This window comes from Artemia sp. Qi Xiang Cuo, chromosome 5 (genome assembly GCF_049724085.1).
Source record: "Artemia sp. Qi Xiang Cuo chromosome 5, ASM4972408v1, whole genome shotgun sequence".
NCBI classification, from domain to species: domain Eukaryota; kingdom Metazoa; phylum Arthropoda; class Branchiopoda; order Anostraca; family Artemiidae; genus Artemia; species Artemia sp. Qi Xiang Cuo.
This window is the reverse complement of record NC_142798.1, coordinates 75302197-75312814: the sequence shown is the minus strand read 5'-3', so window position 1 is coordinate 75312814 and position 10618 is coordinate 75302197. Positions and strand designations below refer to the sequence as shown.

The 10618-nt window shown below is 35.8% G+C and overlaps 1 protein-coding gene across 1 annotated transcript in view; it reads left to right on the top strand.

Moving 5' to 3' along the window:
• The first annotated feature begins 10226 nt into the window (after nt 1–10226).
• LOC148952524 (uncharacterized) overlaps nt 10227–10618 on the top strand; it is a 56315-nt gene continuing 55923 nt past the window's right edge. Inside the window, exon 1 of the mRNA XM_089089941.1 lies at nt 10227–10364. The gene's annotated coding sequence lies outside the window, so the exon portion shown is untranslated. The remainder of the gene's footprint in view (nt 10365–10618) is intronic.

Genomic DNA, 10618 nt, shown 5'->3' with positions numbered 1-10618 from the left:
AAAAAAAGAAAAAAAATGTGAAGAAGAAATTCATTGTTGGTGATACTGTTCGAATTAATAGAGCCACCAATATTTTTGAAACGGGGAAATATTTATGGGGCACTGAACTTTTTAAAGTGTCCAAAATTCTAGACACCAAACCCATAACTTATCGACTACGAGACACCAAAGAAGACACCAAAGAAGGGTGATCCCATAGCAATTTCAAAAGGTTTGGCTGTGATTACATGCCGTTTTCGACCCATGGTTCAAAAGCAAGATGTCTAATAAAAAAGTGGTATTCACTTGTCCTGATATTGACTGCTATGTTAATACTCTTGATCCAAGACAACAGGGCAATGGAATGGATTACTACAAAGGACACTCGCTAATGTCTGGCTAAGGTCTTGGCAGTTGGTTTGCTAAGCTGTTTTGTTCTTCACTACCACTGGCTAGAAAATATCTTGTACCGGCTGCGACAGACTTTGCATCCTCTACACTATACGATTGGGGTTCTGGCAAGGATTTTAAAAAAAGTGCTTCAGAAAATCTTAGGTCCAGTGCGCGAACCCTTGGCGAGAAATTAAAACAAAATGGTAAAGGCTTAAAAAGGTCAAGAAACAATGCATCACTCATCAGTCTCCACTCAGGTCGGAAACGAAAGACATCATCCCTCTTGTCAAAGAAAAGAAGGAAAAAGCCGACACGTGCTGTAAACAGAAGAAGAAGCCCCAGGAAGAAAATTGTTAGATCGAAACTAGATTTCTTTTCCTAAGATGTCCTACCTAACGCATAAGGATTCTCAACCTTAAATCCCTTCCTCATTGAACCTATTCAATGCAGAAAATGTTGATGTGAGTGTAAAGCATGGATACTATGAACAATTTTATCCACAACAACCCATCTCCGATAATATTCAATTTCAAATTTATTCCAATGAATACTACTTTATGGACATGTCTTCAACATTTATAGATTTGCAAATGAAAGTCCGGAAATCCGATAATACAATGCCAATTCGGGCCGATGGATTATCCTATGAAAATAGTATACTACATAATTTATTTCGTCAAATTAGTTTCTACATCAATGGCACGCTGGTGAGCACAAGCAACAATCTCTAAAATTATACAAGCTATATGCAATTCATGCTGATGACACCCAAGTCATACAAGGAATTGAGAGGCATATCCAATGGATATGAATATATTACTAATACTGATAGTACAGATGCACTTAAAAATGCTACAACTAGTGAATTACATCTAGTTGGAAAAATATATCATGAAATATTTAATATACCCCAATGGCTGCCGCCCAATGTTAAAGTAGATATAAAACTGTCGCTTGCACCATCCAATTTCATATTGAGAAAAGAACTTGCTGCCAATCCTGATGTAAGTCTCTCCCTCACCTCGGCAATACTTCATGTACGCAAACAACAGGTCATGAGTTCTGTTGCTTTGGCCGTGGAAAAACTGAGAACGAATGGCAACAATATTAAACTACTTGTACCTCATACAATCACCAATCAACGTCATAGTGCAATGGGCTCACGCACCTTCACCGATTCATCCTTTATCAATGGTGAAATTACGTCAAAACTTGCTTTGGCATTTGTAAAAAGCGCCAGTGCAATAGGATCATGGACTGAATGCCCACATAAATTCGAGATGTTTGGACTTTCATCTCTTGTGTACAAACTAAACGGTATCCCACTCTACAATCTATCCTTTGATAAATCCTATAGAAAATTGTACGAGTTGACCATGCAAACCCTAGATCATGACTCTCAACTATTTGAAAATGGTATAACCGAAGATATGTTTGCTAAAACACATGGTATCATTGTATTGGATTTGTCTGGTACGCAGGATATGAGTATAGTACGTACGGGGAGTGTGCGTTTAGAGTGTACATTTGCCAACCCATTGGCTGAGAGTATTGCACTAATCTCACTAAATCAATATGAAACCTATTGGGAAATCACTCCCGAAGGTAGTGTTCTACTAGACTTGGCACCATGAACACCAGTCAAATAATCAGTGTATTTAATATGGACCCCTACATGTCCCAGTACAAATCCTATTGTCTGCCCTCGGACTTTTTAAGAAAAATTCAAACTGTCAACAATACCTTGATTATTGTTAATAGCAGTCCGTCGACTGTGCTGACGGGTCATTGGCTGTGCATCTTTCAAACAATGAAGACGATGGAATATTTTGATCCTCTTGGTCTACCCTACACAGTTTACACACCCCACATCAGCAACTATATCGAGAGCAGTGGGAAAACTATTATTCAAAATCGGAAGAGGGTGCAGGATCTAACGACTAAAAGCTGTGGCTTCCATGCACTCCTATATTTTGTGTTCCGATGTCGCGGCTATACTTACAAGCAGTTTCTCCACATTTATGTTGACAATCCTCGTCTGAATGACTTTCTAGTGGAAAATATCCTCTCAGACCTATAAAGCATTGATTTCAGTGCCCTAAGAGTAAAGTACTTAAAAAATGTTTGTGAATTTGTTTATTAATAAAATGCATATATATACAATCATGTCTTTAAATCTTCACTTTAGATTTTTTCATTGATGTATAGGCAACTGTCGTGAACCACTAATGCTGGTAAATCATTTGGATTCACTGTATATTGATCTTGATTGACTGCAAAGTCAGGGTCACATTTTCTACAGTACAATGTAACTTCACACTTGTCATATCTCTTTGTATAGTCAATGATACTATTTGCATTCATATTATGAAAGTCACGAGTTTCAATCTGTCTATTTGAAGCAATATCACATACAATGTTTTTAAATGGTGAATCAAATTCGGTAACTGTCCAATAAAAATCACTTGGTTTATAGTCATAGTAGGTGGTGTCGTCAAAACGATGAGGTAGAAACAAAATTGTCTTTTTACACCAACAGTTGAATCCTAGACCAGATTCCTCTTCCCAGAATAATTTAAATCCCCGACGATACCAATCCCGTAGAAAGAAACTAAAGTCACGTGTGGGATTCTTACAAATTATTGCGGGGTAAGTATTCTCCCAGTGATCACATTTATCATAGTGACAATTGGAGCACAGGTGCCCTCTAGGGTGAGAGTCACACACCTCTTCAAGACATGAATTACATCCTTTAATTTGTACTGCATAGCCTCTATGTAATTTACAAGGATTACATAATTTACACTTTTCACTATAGTCATCTTTAATTGTACAATTCTCACACTGAGTCCAACTGCCAAGAGTGTACATGCAAAATGGACATATATAGAACATTTTTATTTTCCGATGTCAACTCACTCACAGCTAAAATGAAACTGATCGTCCTCGCTCCATAAATTCAATGAGAGGGAAATGGGGGAGAGGAGTAGCTCTGTAACGTTACCTCTTTCGAATGGGGAGCCATCTACATTGAATCCATTGGCAATATTTTCAAAAGTATATCCACAATATGATTCTGCCTTGTTCCAATTAATATATCAATAAATTGACTATAAGCATTTGAATCACATTTTAAGCTTCATACAATAGTCCAATGGTGGAGAATCACTCCTCATTATATTGTCAAGTGTTTCCCGACAAGAGAATATCCTGTGTTTAAGAGATAACTTGAGAAAATCATCATCCAAAATCAAATGTTTTTCCATAAACAATAGATTTGATCGAATTCTCTCTTTCTCAAATTTATCAATTTTTTAATCCTTTCACTTCGACTGCTGACTCTAGAATGACCATGATTCGATAGCACCATTGCCTAACCTAACCAGAAAAGAAAGAAAACATTTTCGATTTCGAAACAATTTTATTGAATAATTACAACAACATCAATAATACAGAGCATGTACAATTCGCGATACTGTTTATTGTCTTCAATATGTTTCACCATTGCACTTAAAGCACATTGAAGTCTATTCACATGTGCTATATCAACTTTATCGGCAAAACATAATTGACACTCCATTTTAAATTTGCTCAGGGATATCATATATCTTGCATATACTGCATCCCATTCCAGACAAAGCCGTGATCCTTTCGTGATTTCCACCGCAATGCTTGGTGCTCTTGTATTATTATCATCAACTCCACTATCAACTTCTAATAGGGTAAACATTCCACTCATCGTCATCAACACAAATATATATCCAAATGAGTAAAGTCAAACTGTTCTTCTTCTCACTCCTTTGAATTCTATTCACAGACTAATAAAACTTTAGCAAAAAACCCTTTCCTTAGATTCCCTCCGTCGTTAATATGTAGCCAACCCTCTGTTGGGCTTAGTAAGGGTATGTAGCTAACTCGGTAAGTGCCTGAGAGGGAATCATGGTATATAACTGTTTCCTCGAAACTCATAACATTTTTCTCGACCATGTCCAGTCTCACCGTCAAAAAAACTACAATATACATAACTTCATTTTAATATCCCTCGAAGTGAGAAAGTTCCTGTTTTTTCATTCTCACTGACAAAAACTATAAAACAGACATAAATTGCTGTTGACATCCATAAATATGAGAAAGTTTCTGTTTTTTCATTTTCACTGACAACGAACCATAAAACAGACAAGGACTCAACATAAAGGACTCAAGGTCTATTAAAAGGACATTTTAATGATTCTCTAACGCCTTTTCACTATGAATAATTCTTTGAGCCCTGTGGTCATTTGTTCCATCAAAGTTTCAAACAGACAATTGTTATATGTTCTAAAACCCTGAGTACCTTGAATTAAAAAAAAACTTAAGGGGGAACCATCAGGTTTAATATATCAGAGAACCTAGCTGTAGACATTTCCAGCTCCTATCTGCAAAAATGTGAAATTTTGTAATTTTATCAGAAGAAAGATCACGGGTGCGTATTTGTTTGTTTGTATATTTTTTGTTTCTGTTTCCACAGGGTGATCGTATTGACCCAGTGGTCCTAAGACATCAGGAGAAAGTGCACTCGAGGTGTATTTAAAAGTTCTAGTGTTCTTTTTAAGCGACGAAAAAGATGTTTTGAAGATTGTCTTTAACAAAAAAAAAACATTGTTGCTCAGTCCCTTATTGTGAATTATCGCTATTGTCTTCCATGAGAACTAACTGCTGCTGAAACTCAATGCAGCACCAAGCCACCTAGGCCCAGCACTGTCAACCAAGCTCATCTCTCTTCCCAAGCTATTCAAAGCCTTCATCTTTAAACCCTCCCAAGAAGTTCCCACTCCTCCAAAATCTTTACTTACAACATCTTTCCACCCAATTCAGGGACGGCCTGGTTTGCGTTGAGTCCTAAATGGTCGCCTAACAACTAAGAAAACATAGACAAAAAGAAAAATAAAGTATTGATGTGCAATATTCATTTGTAAAAAAAAAACTCCAAACGCCTTAAGTTTTAACATACCTTTTAACTTTTCTTGGATATACTTCATGTTCAGGTAAGGTTTTCTAGGAAATCTGTTGTAACATTTTATATCTTTTATTGCTTTTAAAACTGTCTGTTCTTGCAAAAGAGAAAATCTTCCGTCACAGACATTTAAATCTGAGAAAAGTAACTAAAAAAAAGGGGGCGGGCGGAATCGAACCGTCTAACACTCACCGAACTAGCGAGGGCTCAGACCACTGATATACACTCCCTTAACAAAAATACTGTTAAATTTAGTTTAAGGTAATTTCAGAGGATATATAAAATGAAGGCATTAGAATTAATTATGACATTTTTAATGATTCTTTAAGGCCTTTACACCATGAATGATTCTTTGAGGCCTGTCAATGACACTTTTGGTCATTTTTTCCATCAAAGTTTCAAACAGACAATTGCTATGTTTTTTAAAACCCTGAGTACCTTGAATTAAAAAAAAACTTAAGGAGGAGCCATCAGGTTTAACATATCGGAGAACCTAGCTGTAGACATTTCCAGCTCCTATCTGCAAAAATGTGAAATTTTTTAATTTTATCAGAAGAAAGATAGCGATTGCGTATTGGTTTGTTTATTTTTTGTTTCTGTTTCCCAAGGGTGATCGTATTGACCCAGTGGTCCTAAGATATCGGGAGAGAGTGCACTCGAGGTGTAATTAAAAGTTCTAGTGTTCTTTTTAAGCGACGAAAGAGATGTTTTGAAGATTGTCTTTAACAAAAAAAAACATTGTTGCTCAGTCCCTTATTGTGAATTATAGCTATTGTCTTCCATGAGAAATAACTACTGCTAAAACTCAATGCAGCACCAAGCCACCTGAGCCCAGCACTGTAAAGCAAGCTCATCTCTCTTCCCAAGCTATTCAAAGCCTTCATCTTTAAACCCTCCCAAGAAGTACCCACTCCTCTTAAATCTTTACTTACAACATCTTTCCAGCCAATTCAAGGACGGCCTGGTTTGCGCTATGTCCTAAACGGTTGCCTAACAACTAAGAAAACATAGATAAAAAGAAAATTAAAGTATTTATGTGCAATATTCATTGGTACAAAAAAATAAACCTTCAAACACCTTTAGTTTTGACTTAGCTGTTAACTTTTTTTGGATAAACTTCATGTTCAGGTAAGGTTTTCTAGGAAATCTGTTGTAACATTTTGTATCTTTTATTGCTTTTAAAACTGTCTGTTCTTGCAAAAATGAAAATTGTCCGTGACAGACATTTAAATTTGTGAAAATTAACTATAAAAAAAGAGGGCGAGTGGAATCGAACCGTCTAACACTCACCGAACTAGCGGGGGCTCAGATGACTGATATACACTCCCTTAACAAAAATTTTGTTAAATTTAGTTTAAGATAATTTCAGAGGATATATACAAATAAACATGGCTGATGGTTACTGAGTCATGTAACAACGTAATTAAAGGCAAAAATATAATTACTGAAAAAAAAATGGGGGAGAATATCTTTCATATCTATGACGTCAATCGAAATTATAAAAGAGTATGAATGAATCCGAACACCTATGAAAAAGCCGCGGGAACAAAACTCAATGGCAAAAAACGGAAGTAATCCATTCCCCTCCCCCTTGACTTAGACACCAAACAGGGGGGAAACGAAGGCATTAGGATGCCGGCTATTGAGACGGAGTACAAAATATTCTCAGTACACTGTTTTTTCTTTTCTTTTTTCCTGTGTTTTGTTTGATTTTCGTAAGATACATGTGTGATTTGTATACCTAACTCTATGACAACGCCTTCTATAAAAACCTTATTTGCCCCCAGGGCATAACTTAAAACCCTTGCCCTGAGGGTTGTGGGGGAGTATTCTCCTCAAAAATATATTTTCTATCTGGAAATCAACTACGCTGAACAAAATGGCTATCTCAAAATTTTGATTGGATGTGTTTGGGCGAATTATGGGCGTGGGGTGGGGATTTTTTCCCTCCAATCCCTTTTGACTATTAAAAACGGCACTATAACTCTCGATTTCCAATCGAATGATCCCCCTTTGAAGTTTCTACGACGACCCCTTCCATATGAAGTGCCTCTGGGAAAAAATAGTAATAATAATAAATAAAAAAACATTGGAACCGTTTGGCCTTTACTATAGGCAACGCTACAGCATTGCCTCTGATTCGTTATCACGAACTGTTTGATTCAGCTCTGAAGGTCTCGGTTTCAATTCCTGGTACAGACAATTTTTACCCATTTGCCAATTAAAATAAAGAACCAGTAAAGCCCATAAAGAGAATAAAACTTTGTAATACAACCTTAGTTTCCTAGAAACCATCATCATCCATTTGAAAATAATTTAAAATGCTGCCCCGGGTAAGGTTGGAAATTATGACATTAGGATTAAGAGACCTAAGCTCTACCCACGGAGCTACCGAAGCTTGTGTGTCATGAAATATTATACACTTTGAGACAATATCGAAAAAGAGTTATATTAAAGGAGGAACTCGATTCAAACAGTTCGTGGTAACGAACTGCATAGTAAGAGCGACTCGTCTCAATAATACCTGAAACTCTAAAAAACGGAATATGTAAGCTTCATCAAGTTTATCCTTACCCATCAAAAGTTACGAGTGTGAAAAAATTTGCCTTATTTACGAAAAAAAGGGGAAAACACCCCTTAGAAGTCATAGAATTTTAATGAAAATCACTCCATAAGATACAGCGTATCAGAGAACCTTACTGTAGAGGTTTCAACTCCTATCTGCAAAACTGTGGAATTTTGTAATTTTTGCTTGAGGGGAAGGGACGTCCTTTCTAGAGTCGTTTCTGCAAGACTTTATAGAGGTATCTTATCTCCCCTAGATCGGTGATGATCAGAAATTATATTAAGAAATAAGTTTTGAACTGAAACTAAGGAGTGACATTAAAATTAAAACGAACAGAAATTATTCCGTATAAAAAATGAGCACGGCGGCGTTGTTTCTACATAAAATTTTAATCAAAAACGAGCAAAGATTAACTTAAAAAAAAACAAAGTTTTCCGAAGGAAGTAACGAACGAAGTTGAAACTTAAAACTGACAACAATTATTACGTCACAGCCTATCTAACATATATCAATAAAATTATAGAAAACTAGCGCTTTACTGAAAACACAAAATAATATAGGGGTTTTGGTACAGTAAAAACAAACCAATTAAGGACATTTTTTACGAAACAAAAATAAAGTATTTTAGGATTGCTGATTCATTTTTGTTTTCGTTTAATTTGGTATCATTTCTGCACAGTAGCTCAGTTCAATGACTGGTTCTCGTTTTGCTTCTGAAGAGGTCATGTCATGATTATTTTGTACACAAGTTCCATGTAAAGCCATCTTGATATAATTAGGACTACAGACTAGCTTTAGAATTTGTATCATAGCTTGAAATTCACTTTTTTATTGAGTGTCATACAAGTACCGTCCGACTTAATGTATTTTTCATCTTTTTTCGTTATTTGAAAAATCAGTAGCAAATAAAATAAGCAAAATATAGCATTAGTTGCGAAAGTTCAATAATTTACTTTCAACTTACCGCTTCTTAGAAACATTTTTAACTTATAATCATTCGTCTGAGCAGATGTTTTTATCTGTGTTTTAAAGCAAAATAACGATTGAAGGCCCCCTTTCCCAGATTTGAGCATGCAAAATTCGAAGCAAATTAAAACTGTTGTGAATTTTTCAATACTATCATAGATGTAACCGGTTCAAATCTTTTTTTTTAACACATAACATTGTGACGTCTTGTTATAAAGAAAGAAAAAATTTGTGACAAAGGGCACTTTGCAATTTTCTAAATTATAAATATTTTGCCGCTTCACGGCATGCTGAGGCACCTGAAAATGAAAACTGACAATCCTCAATCCCAACACACTAAGAACTAGAGCACTGGGATGGAACAACCAAGGGAATGAAAAATTACAGCTAAGGAAGTGAGATAGATCTTAAAAATGAAGAATCTTAACTTTTCAAAAAATGTTCACTTTAAAAGTGAAGAATGCTGTGAGTGACTTCAAATAAATTATCAAACTATGCTGTAAGAAATGCTGCAAGAGATAGAATAAGCTCTTTTTAAAATTCTGGTGGAATATCCATGGAGGACAAGGCCCCCGTCCTCCTTTAAATGCACCACTGACTATTCTGTCTGTGAGCTCTAATTCTCATTTTCTGGTTAGAACTCAATATCGACATACTTTTACAAAGTCGTTAGGACACCATATTATTTAGTACATTGAACTTAACAATTTATTTCAAAAACATAAGGCTAAATTTAGAGAGACCGGTGTTGCACCAGCACATAAATTGTGCTGGTGGCTCATCGGTGCGCCCCCAAAATTTTTCTCCATGCCAGCACGATTTATATCGGGGGTAAGCCACACCAATTTCTATGTCAAAGAAGATTAGGCCCGTTTGTTAGCACTAAGATCTTACATATTTCTGCAAAGATTATCGTTTTTTAACTCATCTTTGTTCTAAGATCTTAGAGTTCACTGATATTAGCAAAAAGTGTGAAGACCGCCACTGTTCTGCCATATAGAACAATAGGCCTGTTTTTTAGCACCAAGATCTTACATCTTTCTGCAAAGATTATTGTTTTTTAACTCATGTTTGTTCTAAGATCTTAAAGCTCACAGATGTTCGCAAAAAGTGTCAGACCGCTGATCAGAGCAGAATGATGACAGACGTTTGCACAAAAACGACCAAAGATGTAAGATCTTTGTTCAAAGATTTCACTTTTAAGCGTTTTCTGACAAAAGATGTAAGATCTTAGCACATTGATGAGTGAAAAAACGCCCCTATTATCTGGACAGATAATGCAATATGTCTTCCTAATTTCCCTTTTTTCATCACCTCAATTAACAACATCAACAACAACTTTGATAAAACAAAAAATTTAAACATTGGAGATACAGGATTCTATCCTGAGTGAAGGAGGACAGTTTCAAGGATCTCTGCTCATAGTTTTCTTTTGCATTACGAACAGTTTATGTTGTATTTTTCTTAGTGAGTGTTGTTTAGAAAGGTTTGGTTAGCCTTATTATGACTTGGCCTATTTTCTAATTGGGTTACATTGAGATTTTGAATTAGGGTTAAATAGCCTTTACAATCCTCCTGAAAGGGGATACTACCAGATGGCTAATTTGACAGTGTATAGCCTATATATACAAATCTTTAAATTAGCCAACCAGTATTTTAAGCATAGGCGTCCAACTGAACAAAAAGAAACATATTAAGAAAACAATTCTTAGCCTACTCCA